General features: G+C 43.7%; 1 long non-coding RNA gene across 1 annotated transcript in view; it reads right to left on the minus strand.

Annotated features, from left to right (window-relative positions):
• Window positions 1–2,599: 2,599 nt before the first annotated feature.
• LOC130128047 (uncharacterized) overlaps window positions 2,600–18,547 on the minus strand; it is an 86,565-nt gene continuing 70,617 nt past the window's right edge. Inside the window, exon 3 of the long non-coding RNA XR_008811865.1 lies at window positions 2,600–2,830. This is a non-coding gene — a long non-coding RNA (uncharacterized LOC130128047). The remainder of the gene's footprint in view (window positions 2,831–18,547) is intronic.

Genomic DNA, 18,547 nt, shown 5'->3' on the forward strand with positions numbered 1-18,547 from the left:
TTTGTAAATATCAAAATCTTACAAAAAAATGTACCTACTTTTTAAGGAGCTACTTTGCACAAGTCACATGACTAGACAAATGTTGCTGTGTCGACCAAAGCAGTTAACTGCTTTTGCCAAGTTTCACTTGTGCTGCATATTTTCCTGCACTACAATGTAAATGTAAATATCGGTGGAAGTGAAACATTTATTTCACTCCAGAAAAGAATTTAAAATGATTGAAAGTTGGGTGAGCCATGTACTCTCATATTTCGAAGACAGTCCAGTTGATTCATAGACACACTGAATTAATTTAAAGTTCCCCTCCAGACACGTTTTAAAGTTCAAAATACTCAGAGATGATTAATATATTGTTTAATGTGTTTTCACATATAAAAAGTTTAAAAAAAATCTGACAAGGGGCTGAAAGTACATCTACCCTTTCCCCCTCAGAGAAATTCAAGATATATTAATATGCAAATATTACAGGCTCCGCCCACCACCGCTGCTCGCTCTAGGCTGACGTGAAAGAGCGGTGCACATCAAGATGGCTAGCGTTAGAGCAAATAGCAGAGATCAGAGTCAGACTTAGACTCTGTTGTGCAGCAAAATCGGCGACTAGCAGACATATCAGAATGCTAAGTGCAGTTAGCATCTTTTATTTGTTCATGTGGTTCATTAGCTTGTAACAGGCAGTGGCTGACACAGCGGTGGTTGTGCAACATACAATAATATCTGCTACGATGTTACAGTGTATTCACACTGGCACATTGTTATTACGTAATTGTATACCAGAGCTCTAATCAAAGTTTGCAGAAAGATATGTTTCGTCTGACTGAGATTTTTATATTACGTGTAGCAGCCAACCGAGGTTGCCTGGGAACTGGCTCATTGGCAGTACTCTAAAATTCAAAACTGCCGGGACGTCAGGGCGAGGCACCCGCACCGGAGGGGTGAATCCCCCGCCGCCACCGACTCCCAATGCTGCTGCCGCCGCCGCTCTGTCAGCCCTCCGTGTGCACAATGACGGACGCCTTTAGTGGCGCCGCCTGAGCAGAGGGAGCGCTTTAGCCTGGTCAGGATCGAGGTCCAGACTAGAAAAGAGGTTTACATTGCAACACCGCGCCATTTTTCGGGTGAAAAACGATGCACCTAAGGCCACCGTCATCGTTTCATGTGGCCGAACTGTGAAATGTTAGCTTAATACATAGTTTACAGTTTTACTATTACCAAACAACTAGCAGCAGCTAGCCAAAAGCTAGTAATTAATGCTATTTATAAGTCACAAAGGAAATATGTTACATGCAGAAAGCTTTAATTTGACTGTTGGTTGAATAAAAGAAATACATAACTTACATACTGACTCCCACTCGCTGTCCCAGTCCCAGGATAAATAGTTGGCACAACATCAGACTTCAAAACTAATTTCTTGTGAAAACCCAGTGACTTTTGCATCAGATTATGGGAGCACTCCTCCCTGAAAGCACTGCAGATATGCAGCCCTCCAGGTTTGTAGGCATGTGAGCCTGATGTCTGTAAATAATATTCAACCACTACGACAGTATAATGGGATTTTTTGGTAGATAGTGGAGGGAAGCTCCAGGGTCCGGTTTACATCAGAAAACTGCACACTCTACCATGTTTGCTGTCAAAACTTTCACTGTGCTAATGTAAACTCGCTCTCTGTACTGAGAAGTCCGCTCTGCACAGGAGGTTTCAGGTTTCTTTGCCTGTCCTGAATTTGTATATGAGACAAGAGACTGGCTTTCGGATTTGTGACGTACCGAATCTAGCTTACCTGCGGTATGTTTGAATCTTGGATTTTAGATAAGTGCACAGAGAGCTCCTTCCTCCAGTATAGGAATGTAAAAACGCTGCTCTAGTGACAAACTGCACAGATACAAGTCAGTATAGTCAAGGCCAGACATTTTAGAGGACCCAAACATAAGGGAAACAACATTTTTGAGAGGAAGGGTACTTTAATGTATAAGTGGTCTGTAATCACTTTGAAATGACTGATTTGTTAGACCAAGGTTTTATCCACTGGAGCCTCACCATAATCAGACTGATGACCTTGTAGTAATCACACTGATAAAACTGTGATGTGCAAGGCGTCTGACAAATCAGAGGTTTTCATCTGCGTCATGAGTGCGAACCTCGTCTGATACGAGAAGATGGTCAAAAACAAAAATCATATAATTCAGGGGGTCTTTTTTCTAACGTCCCCCTCAGATTAGGTTGCATTAGCCGGAACACACAAGAACAACCGGGTCTTAGTGGGACTCTGAAGAACATTCGAGGGCAAATCTTTGATTTCCTGCCTTGACTGAGCAGGACAAATCACCATTAAAACTAGGGATCTATTTCAGTGCTGGCCTACAAAAGTGACGCTTCAATCTATAAAAGGTGAACGCATGAAGACAAAGGATGAAAGGACCACTGCACATTTTATTTGTATAGTATGTCAAGGTGAACGCAGGACCCTATTTGGGAATGGCTGGTACTACATCCATGGATATCAATAGTGCACCCTGAAGACATAGGTATCACAAAGTATAGTGCGCTTGTGTGAGAGGGGGACACAGAGCGAGAGAGGGGGGGCGGAGTGTGGAGTATATACAATATATCAGTTTGTAGAGATTATAAGCATGAATCTAACAAGTTTGTTTGCATCTACATACAAACAGCGTTTGGGCCCTGGCCGCAATGTGGTGTCTGCGTATAAGATACACACAGGGAGAAAGAGGCAGAAAGCAACCTACCAAAGTTAGCAACCAGCGTCATGTGTGTTTGTGTGTGGTAGATGATTTCTCCAGGCCTCCTGTGCTGTGCGGTCCACCTCGTCTCTGCCCTGGAAGAAATAAACAGGGGATTGTTCAGAGGTGGGCGAGCGGCTGAAGGGGAGGGTGGAATACAGTGTATGGAAAACAAACAAGGCTATGGAGTACAAAGGCCAACTAGGACACTCAATACCCTCCTCCTCTTGAAATCCTCTTTACCTCTCTCCCTCTCCTTCTTGCTAATGTTCCACTCTTCCACTCCCTCCCCATTTCTCTTCCGTCTCTTGACTGACCTTTGGTACTTTCCTTCATTCTTTCACCACAACGTCTCCTTCTTTTTCCTTTATCTTGGTCTCTATGGCTGTCCGTCTCTTCTTTCATACTTCTCTCTGACGTTCACTCACTTTGTTTCCGCTTTCCATGACTATTCTGTTTTTCTTTTCTTTGGAGGAGGTGTGGCAGACAGACGAAAGGTCTCCTCCTCCTTCCGCAACCTCATTCTACCTGTACTGTACCTTGGACTATCATTCCTTTCTTTTTGTGATTCCTTCTCTTACTTATTCTGTCTATTTCTTTCTCTTTCGCCCTTTTTCTCCTACTTTCCACAGCCTTTTTTTTTCCAGGCTTCTACTCCTTCTCTCCTGCAGAGGAAAAGTTATATCTGGCCTCAAGAGCCTTGGCCTATTTACCCTGTAGACTGACATGAAAGCCAAACATCTATCTATAGGCCTCCATCAGTCATGCTATAATGAGGACTAAAACACCTTACCTCCTTACTATTAGCATGACTAGCTTTAATGTCAGCACTGGAGTGTACACTTCTACACGCTGACATCAGGCAGACTTTAGTGTGCATGTTGTAGCCTTCTGCCACCCACAAGGCTTGGCTTTTAATATTTACCCATTCCCAGTCTCAGATAAAGAGCCATTCCAACGGTGTTATGCTGTGCTAGCTGGACTAAATATATGCTATATGGAAATTTTTTACTTGACAATAGTCTGATGCTTCCAACTAGCAAAATAAGGATTACATAAGGAACTAGCTAGCTAGGATTTAATTATTGGTTAATCTCATTGAATAAATAAGCATTAGGGTTTGGTGATATGTCAGAAATTTCTACTGGCCACTGCCACGCTCTCAATTGACAGTGTGTGTGTGTGTGATTTTTTTTGTTTTAAATTCAGGTTTTTTTGTGTGGGGGGGGCAGGGTTTCCCCCTCTTTCTCCCCAATTGTACAATTACCCCACTCTTCCGAGCCATCCCGGTTGCTGCTCCACCCCCTCTGCCGATCCGCCACTCCGGGAAGGACTGTGGACTACTACATCCCTCCTCTGATACATGTTGAGTCGCAAGCCGCTTCTTTTCACCTAAGTCAGGAGTTTCACCGGGGGGGACGTAGCGTGTGGGAGGATCACGCTATTCCCCCCAGTTTCCCCTCCCCCCTGAACAGGCGCCCCGACTGACCAGAGGAGGCGCTGGTGCAGTGACCAGAACACATACCCACATCTGGCTTCCCACCCGCAGACACGGCCAATTGTGTCTGTAGGGATGCCTGACCAAACTGGAGGTAATACGGGGATTCGAACTGGCTGTTGGTAGGCAACAGAATAGACCACCATGCTACCCGGATGCCCTTCTGTTTTAAAATAGATCTGCCTTTCGCTTGAATGGTGCTCAATGAATGGTCCTTATGGCTTTGAAGTGCTCAAGACTAGACCAAATTTCCTCAGAATTACACCAACACAGGTGCACACATGCAAAGAAAGACAGACAACACAAAATGAGTTTGCCATTTCAAATGCACTTTTGGTTCAATTAACAATGCTTTTGCTTGCAGCCTGCATGTGAAGAAACAAGTGGGAATAAAACAGCTGTACACCTCCAAGGCTGTCAAGTGATCCATGCTACACTAACAAATGTGTGGTGATGACCATGCTTTAGACCGGTTCGGGGGGGTCGTGTTGTCAGATGTAGGCTACATATCCTCAATGACACCCAAAAGCTGCATGTACAACTTGTGTATTGCTTGATTCACGCTTGACACCTTGAATGCTTGAGGATGCCGAAATTCAAATAACCATAATAAAGCATTTTAAAGCGACCCACAAAAAATGGTGATGGATTTAGTCCATCGCCAACTCTAAATGTGTTCTATCGGCCCAACCCTAACTTGACGAGAGAGGGAAAAAAATCTCGTGTTGTAAGAGGCCTCAATTTTCTAGATGTTTGTTCTTAATTAGGCGGCACTGGAGTTGCTGAGTGGAAGAAACAGAAATAAAAGAAACCGTCGGAGGCCTTGAGATGAAGATATAGCTAAGAGAAAAACTGAGAAGAGGGAGAAAGATGGGAGGAGACAGCGTGCCATACGGTCTTAACTGAAAAGTGCTCAGACACCCAGAAGAAAGGGAGGAAGCTGTAAATGTGTGTGTGTATGTGTGTGTGTGTGTGTACTTAACCATCAGAGTAAGGACCCTGTTGCAAAGTGAGGACATTTTGGCAGCTCCTCACTCTTTAAGGGTTTATTTTAGGGTTAGGGTTAGATTAAGGATTAAGTTTGGGTTAGGGTTAGAATTAGGCATGTAGTTCTGGGATAGGATTGAGGGCTACAGAATGAATGCAGTCAATGAGGGGTCCACACAAAGAAGTGTGTGTGTGTGAGTGTGTAAGTATGTGAGTTCATACTCATTTATATTTCCTTATACTCGTTTCAAGATGAAATGTTTTCATGTGATTATGTGTGCACACGTACTTCCTTACATGTGGTTGCAGAAGTGGGATGTCGTGCATGGCAGTATGAGGGGAGGGGGTGAGGGCGACTGAGGCTGGCACCACGCTTAAGAAAGAAAGGGGGTGAGTTCCTTCTGCATGAATTTTAGTTAACGTTGTTCAGAGAGCCGTTACTGCAGAGATGACGAGTGAATGGACACATCGTTGGACAAGGCTTTGGAAAACAGGTATTTTCTCAACATCCTATATTGGTGTCTGATTTGAAGAGGTCAAAGGTCATCCCCTGAGCTTGCTTAAAGGGACCTCTGGGCTTGTAAACAGAGGCAGCGGGTAGATGAATTAGTCGCGGGACACTGAGTTAGATTGTTTGTGTGTGCGTGCGAAGTGCAAAATGAAGAGCTGATTTAAGGAATTTGGGTCAGACATGCCTCTGAGATGCCAGACCCCATCTCCCCGAGAAAAGAAAAACATCCTCTAACACAACTGGACACGTTAAGACAGTGTGGGGGTCAATTGTTTAGCCCTTGCGCTGACAGTCTGTGGCAAGGGCCACAGACCCTCCCACGCCACAGAACAACAGCAGAAGATGGATTGCAGAGCAGAAACGCAGAAGGTACTGGAGAGGAGCCGGGGTGGGGGGTGGGGGGCTGGGAGGTCGTGGGCTCGGAGCCAGAGTGGCATTGCATTGAGCCGAGGCGGTAAAGAGGGATGGGCTTGGGTGTCTTTGGAAATGGATACACTTCAAAGTCTCTCGGTTCTCCGTAACTTCTCAGAGAAATGTCACCGCTGTTGCCAACACAGCCCATTCACCGCCCTGCCGGCATGAATAGCGCCCATTGTCATGGCAAAATTCCACTGGCAACTCACTAATTAGCAAGGGGCTCTTCCCCTGCAGGCCCATGAGGGGATTTTTTTTTCCTAGAAAAAGAGGGTACGAGGGCAACGGTAGTGCGCTGTGTAGCGAATAGGGCAGTGAATAAGCAAACTGTAAAGAGTCAGATAATGCATTACATACCACTGAAAGGCCATTCAACCTGATTTGCGGTTTTATTTTGGCATTCAGACAGAAAGGAAATAGATACTGTAAAATAAAGAAAAACAGAAAGAAAGAGAGAGGGGATCCAAGGACAGAAGGCGTCATACATTGGCACCAATTCAATTTTTATCCACTGGATTAATGTGAATGCCATTCTCTCTGGGACTGAATTGTGATTTGGTATACAAATATAATTTGACTTGACTTGAGAGAGAGAGAGAGAGCGAGAGAGTGAGAGCGAGACGTCTGGGTAGCGCCATGGTCTATTCCGTTGCCTACCAACACAGGGATCGCTAGTTCAAATCCTCATGTTACCTCCAGCTTGGTCAGGGGTCCCTACAAACACAACTGGCCATGTCTGCGGGTGGGAAGCTGAATGTAGGTATGTGTCCTGGTCGCTGCACTAGTGCCTCCTCTGGTCGGTTGGGGTGCCTGTTCAGGGGGGAGAGGGAACTGGAGGGAATAGTGTCATCCTCCCACGTGCTACGTCCCCCTGGCGAAACTCCTCACTGTCAGGTGAAAAGAAGCGGCTGGCGACTCCACATGTATTGGAGGAGGCATGTGGTAGTCTGCAGCCCTCCCCGGATCGGCAGAGGGGGTGGAGCAGCAACCGGGACAGCTCGGAAGAGTGGGGTAATTGGCCAAGTACAACTGGGGAGAAAAGGGGGGGAGGATCAAAAAAAAAAAAAGAAAGAGAAAGGGGGGGTAGTACCTGAAAATGTATGTTTGATTGCGCTGTGTTAGTTCTCCTAGCATAGATGTGACTGGCTGTTGGCCAGCGTTTGGTTGTTATGTGCCAATATGGATCTTCCCGCTATTGTTTATAGAGTTGTTGAGGACTCGCTGCCTACTGAAGTGAAACAGCTACCTGCCCAAAAACAGCTGCAGTTTGGCTAATGGATGTTCATTAGTGCCGTAACCTGTGTGGCTTCTGCACAGACGTGCTCCATAGTAAACCGATAATTAATTCACTCACCCTGCCAAAATCTGCTGCTGCCTGCTTCTGTAATTTTAGGGTAAAAGCTTGTGCCAATACCACAATCACTATATTATTATGACTGCACAAACAAAAGCCACTATTCCTGTGGAGGGATTGTGTATGGTACCAAGATTAAAATTACAACTAAAGAGCAGCAGTTTCTAGAGGCAAATGTGCGGTTCTATCTCCTTCTGCATCTGCTCTATACTGTGTTTGTGTCTGATGGCCCTTTGTACATGCTGATACGCGCTACCGTGTCAAGTTAAATTTCGAAGGAATGAAAACAGCCGGCACTCATACTGCTGGTGCTTCTTTTGCAGTGACAGCCATATCATGAATAGTGTATCTAGACTGATCCTTCTGCTGCCTCTGATAATATAAGAGACACCCCTCAACACATGACTAAGGCTGACAGTGGGTACAACCCACACTGAACCACAGCAGAGAGCTTTCTTGCTGCATGCTGCTTCAATAATGGATGCGTCCCTCTCATGTATGCCTCAACCGGAGTGAGAGTTACTTCATTTCTTTTCAAAATACCTGCACAGACCCTTTACAAATCCTATGCAACAACAAAATGCCAAAAAAAAAGAAAGAAATAAAGACTGAAAAGGCTTAAAAAACTACTAATTTCAATTGATAGTGAAATGAAATTAAAACAGTGAATACAAAAGCGAGATTAGATCAAGAAGAGATTACCAAGCACGATGTAAACCTGAACCACAACGTCCCACAAGTTATAAACTAAGCAACAAGGTGTACTGCGACAAAACAAGATCAGATTGTGAGGATGCTTCGTGTGTTGCGAGAGCTGATAACGATTGCATGTATGGTGAAGTGTAGGGGGTTGGGTCGCGTTTAAGGGAGAGATGACGGCTCAATAAGAGGGAATATATTGGCTATGCTTTCCTTTGATGAAAAAAGGAGATTGAAAGAAATGTGATTAGATTGCAGCTATTTGAAGCACATGTCTTTAATCGAGTCGGTTCTGCCGTGCTTAACCAAATGAAGACATTACTCACAACTCATTCAAATGTCAGGGCAAAACAAGGAGTACGGCTACAAGGGACAAATCTAAGCAGGCTTGGACACTGAGATATAGCCAAAAAGTTGAGGTGTAAAGAAAGAAAGAAACTTTATTTTTGTCATTGTACAGCTGTTTGGTTACAATGAAATGTGTTCTCTGCATTTAACGCATCCTGTTATATAGCAGCAGTGGGCAGCTGCAGCACCCGGGGACCAACTTCACTTCTTTCCATTGCTTTGCTCAGAGGCACAGACAGGAGTATTAACCCTAACATGCATGCCTTTTTGATGGTGGTAGGAAACCAGAGCACCCACGCCGACACGGGGAGGACATGCAAACTCCACACAGAAGGGCCTGGGACGGCCTGGGGTTCGAACCCAGGACCTTCTTGCTGTGAGGCAACAGGAATCAGGAACAATTTGTCATTTCTTACATGTACTTGCATACACAAAGAAACAAAATTTCGTTTCTCCAAGCCCACAGCAGTGCAAAAAAATAAAACACACAAAAACAAAAACAAAATCTCCCAAAAACGACACCACCAAAAACATACAAAAACAGAGAGAACAAAGCAACAAAAACACAAAGTTAACAACCCAGCCCACAACAACAGTGCTAACCACTTGGCCACCGTGCCACTTAAAGCTTCTTTTTGAACATTTTGTTCTTCTTTTTTTTTTTTTTTTTTTACTAGAGAAGTGCCAAGTGCTGATCAGAGGAAATGGCTTCTGCCTCAACAGCGATGCATGATTTGAGGAGGCAGAGCTTTACATGTGGCAGTATCATCCCCCGGGCTACTTGACACATCCAATCCAGAGGCTGATCAGAGCAGAGGGAATAGGTCCAGTAGCCAGGCCCTGCGGTTACAGGCCCAGCTGTTCAAGGGATTTCGCCAATGGTGCAATAACATAAACCTGAAAATGCTTTGCCTTACACATGATACTATCCCCCTCCACCCTGTCAGTTTTCTGAACTCACAAGGGAATGCTTAGATAAGACAGCATTAAAATCTGGGTCCAGCACTCACCATGACTGACCCTCCCATGCCTACCTTACATGTCTCACACCCTAGAGCATGGTGACCAGGTCTGACTCTAGGCTCCCAGTAGTTACACCACATCTTAACATTTTCAAAGGGTGGCTGTAAAACAAACCACGTGCTTACCGCTGACACGGTTAAAAACAATCACGCTAGCTCTTAGGTTATAGGGTGCCCTTTCATACAATTTAGACAGCGTGGTCAGATAAACTATGGTGCACACAGAGCAAAAAGTCGTCTTTTTGACATTTCATTTTCAAATCCTAGCCTCTGAAACCAAAAACAGCAAGTAACACTCCAGCAGTATGGTGTGAATCAGAGGGCAGTGCTGTCTCCTCTCCCAGCACAAGCAGCAGCCGAGGCATCACACTCACAGCGATCAACTTTGACTGCAACTCACGCTGCAGCCAAACACTCCCCGCATTTCAAAAGCACAGGCTTTGGATGCAGCCTCTGAGACCCCGCTCAGTTGGTAGGAGTTGCGCTTCCCCGTTTCCTTTGCTAAGCTTTTGAAATGTGTCAGAAGAGAGTCAAAAACGAAAAGCCCTTGCAGAGCCGATCAACAGCAGAAAGCACTGGAGGAAGAGCTGAAACGGCGAAAGAGAATGCATGCCGGCTTTATAGGAGATTAAACCAAAACTCCTCCAGGCCACGTACAGACACTGGGACCCAAGATGATAATTACCCAACCCCCTCCTGGAGGATAGGTGGTGGAAATTCACTGGCCTGTCATCGCTGCTATGACTTATGGTGGATGGGAAGATCAGATCCCGCATTGCCGTTTTGCCTCCAGGGAGACGCTCCTCTAGGGCTGTGGATGGAGCCGTGCAAGGCTAAACATGGTGGGACATAAAGATCTCAAAATCTACAGCTCCAGGCGAGAAAGCATAATCTTCACTTTCAAAGGGAACAATTAAGCCCTCAATTTGAAGCACAGTCATCAGAAGACATCACAATCACCTGTAAGACTGAGAGGCAATTTTCAATGAATTAATCCGCTTGAAATTATTATCATTGTTTGTGTATGGTTTCTTAGCAATTCGAGTTCTCTAAGTGGAGTCTGACAATGAATGTTTTTATGAAGTCAAAGCACATGAGATTATAAGTGAAGGGTGGAAGCTCTGCCTGCATATCTATGGATTTGGGTCCCAAACCAGTCTGCATTGGGAATGACTACAGCTTGACAGAACATAGGGCTAGTTCTTCAGCCACTGGCTTTGAGTAGTTACCATAGCAATTGGGAATTCTTCATTTTTATTTTGGTGTGTGTGTGTGTGTGTGTGTGTGTGTGTGTGTGTGTGTGTGTGTGTGTGTGTGTGTGTGTGTGTATGCTTATTCCCCATCTAAAACCAGCAGCAGCCAACAGTACAACCGCCTCCCCCATTCACATGATGCTTATTCTTTATTCGGATCCCCATTAGCTGTCTATTCTTCCTGGATCCATATGAAAACACAAAACATTCGCACACAACATACAGGAACCATCCACAGTAAATCACATATACCTCTGACCTAAACCCAGATCCCCTCATACCCACCCAGTACCCTCCCAAATTCAAAAGAAAATCCCGACAGCAACAATAATAATGATAATTGTACTTATAATAAATCGATCTATTGTTAGTCTGTCAACCCACTAGTCCAGTTATGAATAGCAACATAACATCACGAGATGAGACAAATTAACATAAAACAATAAAATAGAGCAAAATAAAACTTTGTTTTTACCAGAGGGAGGGAAAGCATTTCATGGCGCAAAATAAAACAAATAGAACAAAATAAACCAAACAAGATCCTTAGGAAGGTCTACATTATGATAATAACCAGATTCAATGATATTCAATTATACACCAGACAACAAAACAGGGCATCATCAAACAAACACGCAAGATCATATTACCTTTTTAAAGAGAATCAACTTTATTAACTCCAAAGCCACCGAGCCAACAATGTCCCCACTGACACAGCGGCCGGGGAAGAGGAGAAATCCCACATGAAACAGGCCCTGGTTAAGTGTGGTTATCCTAACTGGGCATTTGTCAAAGCCAGGAAGACGGCCAAACAGTGTGCCAGCCAATCAAAGAGAGGAGAAGGACAACAGCTGTCTAAGTGTAAACCAGTGGTGATTTCGTATGTGGCAGGGGTGTCAGAAAAGCTGAGACATGTATTTTCCAAACACCATGTCTCAGTTGCTTTTAAACCCCAAAACATGCTGCACCAGAAGTCGGTCCACCCCAAGGATCAGGTCTCCCAGCACAAACAGAGCAATATAGGGCATGCTGTTAAGTGCCAGGAGGATTGCTGTGACTTCTACATCGGGGAAACTAAACAGACGCTGACCAAGAGGATGGCACAACACAGAAGAGCTAACACATCAGGCCAGGACTCTGCAGTCTACACCCATCTACAGGACAGTGGCCACTCTTTCTTCAAGGATGAGGTTGTGCACATCCTTGTTAGGGAGGAATGCTGGTTTGAACGGGGAGTCAAAGAGGCCATCTATGTTAAGAGGGAACAACCATCCCTGAACTGGGGGGGGGGGGGTGCTAAGAGTACATCTGTTGCCATCTTACTGTGCTGTGATTGCAACCATTCCCCAATCCTCTGTGAATAGTACACGTGGCCGTCGTAACTCTAGTTAATGGTCGTGGCAATTTGCATATGAAACTGATTGTTGGTTACGGTCGTTGTGCGACTGTATTGCTTATAAGAGTGGGGATACTGGTAGTCAGGTGAGACTGAAGAGGTCACTTAGATGAGTGATGAAACGTTTCAATAAACATTGTGTCCAGATGAACTGATTCAACTTTCTGTGATTTCCTTAACTTGATTATAGAGCATGCATGAAGACAACACTTTAACTGCTTTGTAAAATAAGGTTTACTCGTTGCTTTTGTTAAGGAACATGGTAGCATATTCCACTGAGTGGTATGTCTGTACAAAACAGTTCTCTGCATTGTGCAAGTTCTAGGTGAAGAAACTACGACATGACCTTGTGTTATCTGTCTTTTAGTATGACCGTGTCAGTCATTAATATATGAAATCTTTGAATGTAAGCTTTTAGGCTTTAGCTAGAGTACAAATGTTTTGAAAGAAAACTAGGATAGCCTAAAAATCTGTCCTCAACTGTTAGCCAGGAGAAAACATCATGCATGCCCTCAACACTTGCAACTAGATGAACAGTGACGATCTAGATATGCAGCTTTGTTCTGCACAAGTTGAAGCTTGTGCAAATCTCTTTTTGCTGCACTTAACCAACCGAACAATAGTCCAGAAGAAACAAAACCAGTGCTTCTATAACTTTTCTAAAATGAGTGATCAGCCAGGAAATAAGCACACCTCAAAGAAGAACCTTGGCCCCCTTCTCAACCAGATCCTCAAAGGTCGCCTATGAGAAACAAATACCAGAAAACTTTTTAGGACAACATCATGGATGGGAGATATTAATATTGCCTGACAGTCACAGTGCCCACTAATTCCCAGTACAGAAGCAGCCTAAGGAACCATTAACCTACAGGGGCAATAGTGCCAAAGTATCAAACATAAAAAAGAGACATTGACAGACAACTGTATTCTTATACGCTGACTGGGCTTGCATGGTGCAAGTACAATATGCGTATGCACGCACATGTCTACATATAAGTGTACATGTATTTTTTTAAAATGCAGAACTACAGGGTTAAAATGGTGCCAAGACAGGGCATAGAGAAGGCACCTGGGCCATTTTGTGTCCATCAGTATCTCTCATACTATAGGGTTTTTCTGTTGGCACTTTTGGCCGTGCCGAATCAAACCACGCTGCGTTAATTTGCGTTTCCGTTACCAGTTTAAACGGGCTGAGTTGTACTGAGTCGCGCCCGACATGGACCATCTCCGGAGTTGGGCCAAAGCGTGCCAGACCTGCCTCCAAGTGGGTTGCAGTGACGTCAGCATCATCGTTCAGTGATGACTCAGCGAACTCCTGTCAAAGCGTCATCTCGTCTCCATTTTTCAGGCAGTAAGCGGTAGATGCCAAGCAAATTGAAACAACAGCCTGAAAGTCCATGGCGACAAGTAGCTGCCTACCAACAACCGTTGCACAGTGCAATAGTAAACAACGCTACAGAGGGTGCTGCTTTTAAATGTCATTGAAAAGAGGGCAGGGTACTTGCCGAAAAACACAGGGCATCTTTTTTATCGGGACACACCTCCTCCGTGATTGTGGTTAAACTCTGCATCAGGGTTAAAGGGATCCAGACCAGACTTGTAGCTCAATGGTCTGGCGGCCTGTCCAGGGTGTCTCCCCGCCTGCCGCCTGCCTGCCACCCAATGACTGCTGGGATAGGTTCCAGCATCCCCTCGACCCTGAGAGCAGGATCAGCGGTCTGGATAATAGATGGATGGATGGATGAAAAGAGGGCGCTGTTTTTAGACGTCATCGACTCGAGACAAGCGCATCATCAGTTAAAAACATACCTTCAAGCTGGTAGCACTATGTGGAAATGCAAATGCCGGAAAGCACTTGGCTAATGCCCCGAGTCAAACCGAGTCAAGCCAAGCCACTACATGTGTACAGAAACGTGGCTTTAGTTGTACAGGGCAGGATAGAGTACAAAACACATATACACACACACATTTCAGCTGAGCAGTCTTCTCTGCACTGATGCACACTTCAGGGCAAAATAATTCATTCATGCCGTTTTATGAAGTTCATAACAAAACAGGTTTTGAACTTGGAGCCTTTTATTTTTCCTTGTAGCCGTACATGGTTACTTTTTGAATATAGTGATTACCATCAGGAATAAATTCTCATGCTCCTATGTAGTGCTAAGAGGCATCAAAACTGGGCAAAAACAAAACAATAACAATGATAATCTCAAATATATTATCCTCGATTTGGAAATGAACACAGGTCAATTATTGGCCCCATCCAGCCAAGTTCAAAAGAGAACTGAGAAATTATTTAACACCTGTTTATATCCCGGTTAAAGTTTTATTTCCACTAATGATCGTTTGAATTGTTTTGTTAAAAGTATTGTTGACTGAAAAGGGATGCGTCTTAATTTGTGTTCTGTTTCCTATTTAAAGGTGCCTTTTATCTTTAAAGAAAGACTAAGAGAGAATTTCATTCCTGCACATTTTCTTTTGTAATTGACTATTGTTCTGCATTAATAACAGAATCACACACGCATCTGGGAAATATAGCATAATCTAGCATTTTGAAAAAGTGGGGTTGAAGCTATCTGTGCCCAGTGATGAGTAGACCTAAACATTGTTTGAAATACAGTATGCCAACATGTAGCTACGGCACCCTATAAGTCATATATTTAAAAAACAAGCGTACTGGAAATGCCTGATCGTACAGAGAGACTGATGTATGCTTTAAAACTGCTCGTTTGGATTTCCTGATTTTGTGGATTTAAACCAAGTCAAACATCTCACCTAAAACATAGGGTTTTTTCCCCCTTTTTTTTGCCGGGAGTTGTCAATTATTATATGCGCTCATCAGATACACATCCACATTAAAACTGAAAACTAGTGGCAATAAACACATTTGCCAAGAAAATTTACACACCACTGTGTGTGTGTGTGTGTGTGTGTGTGTGTGTGTGTGTGTGTGTGTGTGTGTGTGTGTGTGTGTGTTACCCTAACTATTCCCAGCTAAAACTAGTCTCTTCTTGCTAAACACAAGACACACCACGTCACGAACAAATCCCACACAGCCTTGTCGTCACGACTCAAATAATCTTAAATGCAAGTAATCTATAATCGGCTCGAACTCTGGCTAGGGGGAAACGGATCTTGACGGGGAAACAGTTTTGACACAACACCGGCGGTCACCGAACTAACAACTGCAGGGAGAGTGTGTATTTTCGGAACAACGGGCCTTCGGAGCAATGGGCTTTCGGTCCAGTGGGACATATTTCGGACTATCGGGGTTTCAGAAAAATGGGCCGTCAGACTACTGGGCAGTCCCCACTGATATATTATCATAGTGATTTACGTTGGTCAACATGAATTAATGTTGGCCGGTGAAAAAGTCTTGATCCCACGACATTAGCTGTGTTTCCATTAATTGTCAAGTGAATTTTAAGCAAACTTTTGAAATGTCGCAAAAAAGACAATGCGAATTAGGCACGTTTCCATCAACTGTTCTGGAGTGAATATACTAGGCTAAACAAAGTGTCGTTTTGTCAGAAGTTGGCGCTACAGGCTACATTACACATGGCTGTAATGAACAGAGTAGAAGAAGTAGAGGTTGCGACCCAGAAACAAAACCAGTCACCTTGGCCAACGAGAGAAAATGGAGAGAGGTCTTCAGGAATTTGTTTCAAATGGGAAAGATGCAATTGTTCTTTCATGTCAGCTATTACTGGCCATGTTTCATGCTGTCCAGAGACGAAGACAAAGAAATGCACACGACGGGAATATCCGGGAAGAGCCAACAGCGGAAACAACTGATCAGTCATGTGAGTAAATGTTCGCTACGTCATAACTTATTTGGCAAAGAGGTTTCCGTCACCCATTTGCACATTAACTCTTTTTTGAAAAAGGCAAAAACCACCTGAAGCAATTATAAAAACTTTCTTGGGGAAATTGAATATGAAGAAGTGCACAGCCATCGCTCTTTATAAACAGGGTATCTTGACTTAAATGTGAAATAATGCTTTGTCGAATCGTCTGAAAATCATCTCATGCCAGCGTATAAACTTTATTTGTGATATTTGAGTTTTTTCGAAATTCACCCGTTTCCATTACTTGTTGTTTTGTTCGCAATTTCCAATTGTGCAATATTTAAGCAGGTTAATGGAAACCCGCCTACCATATGAGAACAGCTTGTGAATTCGGGGGGCAGCCGGGGACCGCCTCAGCTGGCACGCGAACCCAGGTCTCCCACACCACAGATGATTACGTTAACCAGTCGACTAAAGGGTCTGACCCGTTAGCCAACCGGCTCGCGAGTCTACTCATTCATGCTCATTACAAGCGGAATAAATCCTTCCCGTTTTTGGTACGTGGAAAGGTGTTTGGCATATCTGATGTGCCCAGTGGCTTGAAAATTGGTGCTAAGTTGGATGAAAGATAACGAGACCGGGAAAATTCGACTTTTAGCATGGAAGGGCTGACCAAAACAAACCTTTTTCGATATTTTCAAATATGCCAATTCTTAAAAACCCATAACCCACAATTTCCAATATTACCACCCAAATCTGGTGCAGACACACTCCATGAAACTCCTCCCATGCCTAGAAGACTTATCTAACCAACTTTTTTCTTTCAAAGACCATACTAACAATGCCAAGTGCACCTGGGAGAAAGAGCTGGGTACAGAGCTTGATGGTGACTGGTGGGGGAGAGCTATTGCATGTGTCAACTCCTCTTCCTCCTGTGCCCATCTGAGTCTAATCCCATTTAAGGTGCTACATCGAATTCATCTCTCTAAATTTAAACTTTCAAAATTTTACTCTGAAGTAGATGACAAATGTGACCGCTGTGCACAATCCCCAGCTGACCTAACACACGTGTTCTGGTCATGCCCTAAATCAGTAAGTTTCTGGTCCTCCTTTTTTTAAATAATTTCTGAAGTCACTGGAATGGAGGTCCTACTTTATGTACGGATAGTTATTTTTGGAGTGCCAGACTTAGTTGAAAACTTCAAATCAATGCAGCTAAACCATGATCACTTTCAGCTCTCTTCTTGCTCGCAAAGGGATACTGCTTCTTTGGAAGTCCCCTGCAACTCCTTTGTCATCATCCCTGATAGAGGTGATGTTCCTTAAACTAGAAAAAAAAATTCAAATTTGCCATTTGCAGATCAGCCAAGAAATTTTACTCTACCTGGCAGCCCTTCTTATCTTATTTTGACCAACTAACAATGCTTCCCTATGACTAAACCCACTTGCATTAGTTATATTATATGTCTTAATTTTCATTGGATGCTGTGTATCAGTGTAGACTACTATACTTGTGGCATATGGGATATATTTTTCTCTCAATCACTAAAATGTATGACATCATAAAGCATGACTTATGTAAACAGAAATGACTACGAACAGTTCCTTTGTACATGGTGCTCTGTACTTCATGTTCCTGAACATGGTACTTAGGAGATGATTGAATGCATCTTGTTGATGTAAAGCTAGCTAACCTATTTTATTTATATATTTTTTTATCTTATAATTGTTTAACTGTAATTGTTTATTTTTAACTTTTTTGCACCAGCAATGGATGAGGGTTGGGTGAGAGGGGGCTGGGTGGGCAGATTACCAAAATATGGAGGGACAATCATTTCCATTACATTGTATCTGTATGTTTGTTTGTTTTTTTACACCCAATGTTCCTTCCAATAAAATATTTTTGAAAAAAATCGCCATTGTCTGATAAGATTTTAATAGTAATAACGTATTTGAACAGTTTTAATCATGATAATTTATAGCGGCCATATTACTCAACACTACTCCTATTGAGACTAAAATACCACTCATTCAACCAACCATCCTGTACTCCGCACTTTCTCATGCACATATGCAAGCACACAAACATGTAACCCTATAAACGTCCTTCAGACATTTGTGTCGATCTGTCCATGGGTGTGAAAAAAAAACAAAAACGGGCATTTCATGGTGTCACTCCAAGGATGATGTTCTGTGCCAGTGAAAGACTGGACTGTTGGCAATGTAGGCAGGCATATAATGCAGAGCATTCAAATAAAGACGGAGGACGAGAGAGAGAGAGCTGGAGAGAGAGAGAGAGCTGGAGAGAGAGAGAAGGAGACAAGGCCACGTTGATGAGGGCCCGCACAGCTGGGCAGTTCAAGGAGAGACCATGGGGGAGCAGGGTGAGTGGTGAGCACAGTGAAGACAATGCAGAGGGGCTTGTCAAAACCAGGATTTACTGCCGGTCAAGCTGCGAATAGCACTTTGCCCCAATGCCCTCACCAGTACATATGCATAGAGGATGTGTTCATACAAAATGTGTGTGTGTGTGTGTGTGTGTGTG

The sequence above is a fragment of the Lampris incognitus genome, chromosome 17 (genome assembly GCF_029633865.1).
Source record: "Lampris incognitus isolate fLamInc1 chromosome 17, fLamInc1.hap2, whole genome shotgun sequence".
NCBI classification, from domain to species: Eukaryota; Metazoa; Chordata; class Actinopteri; order Lampriformes; family Lampridae; genus Lampris; species Lampris incognitus.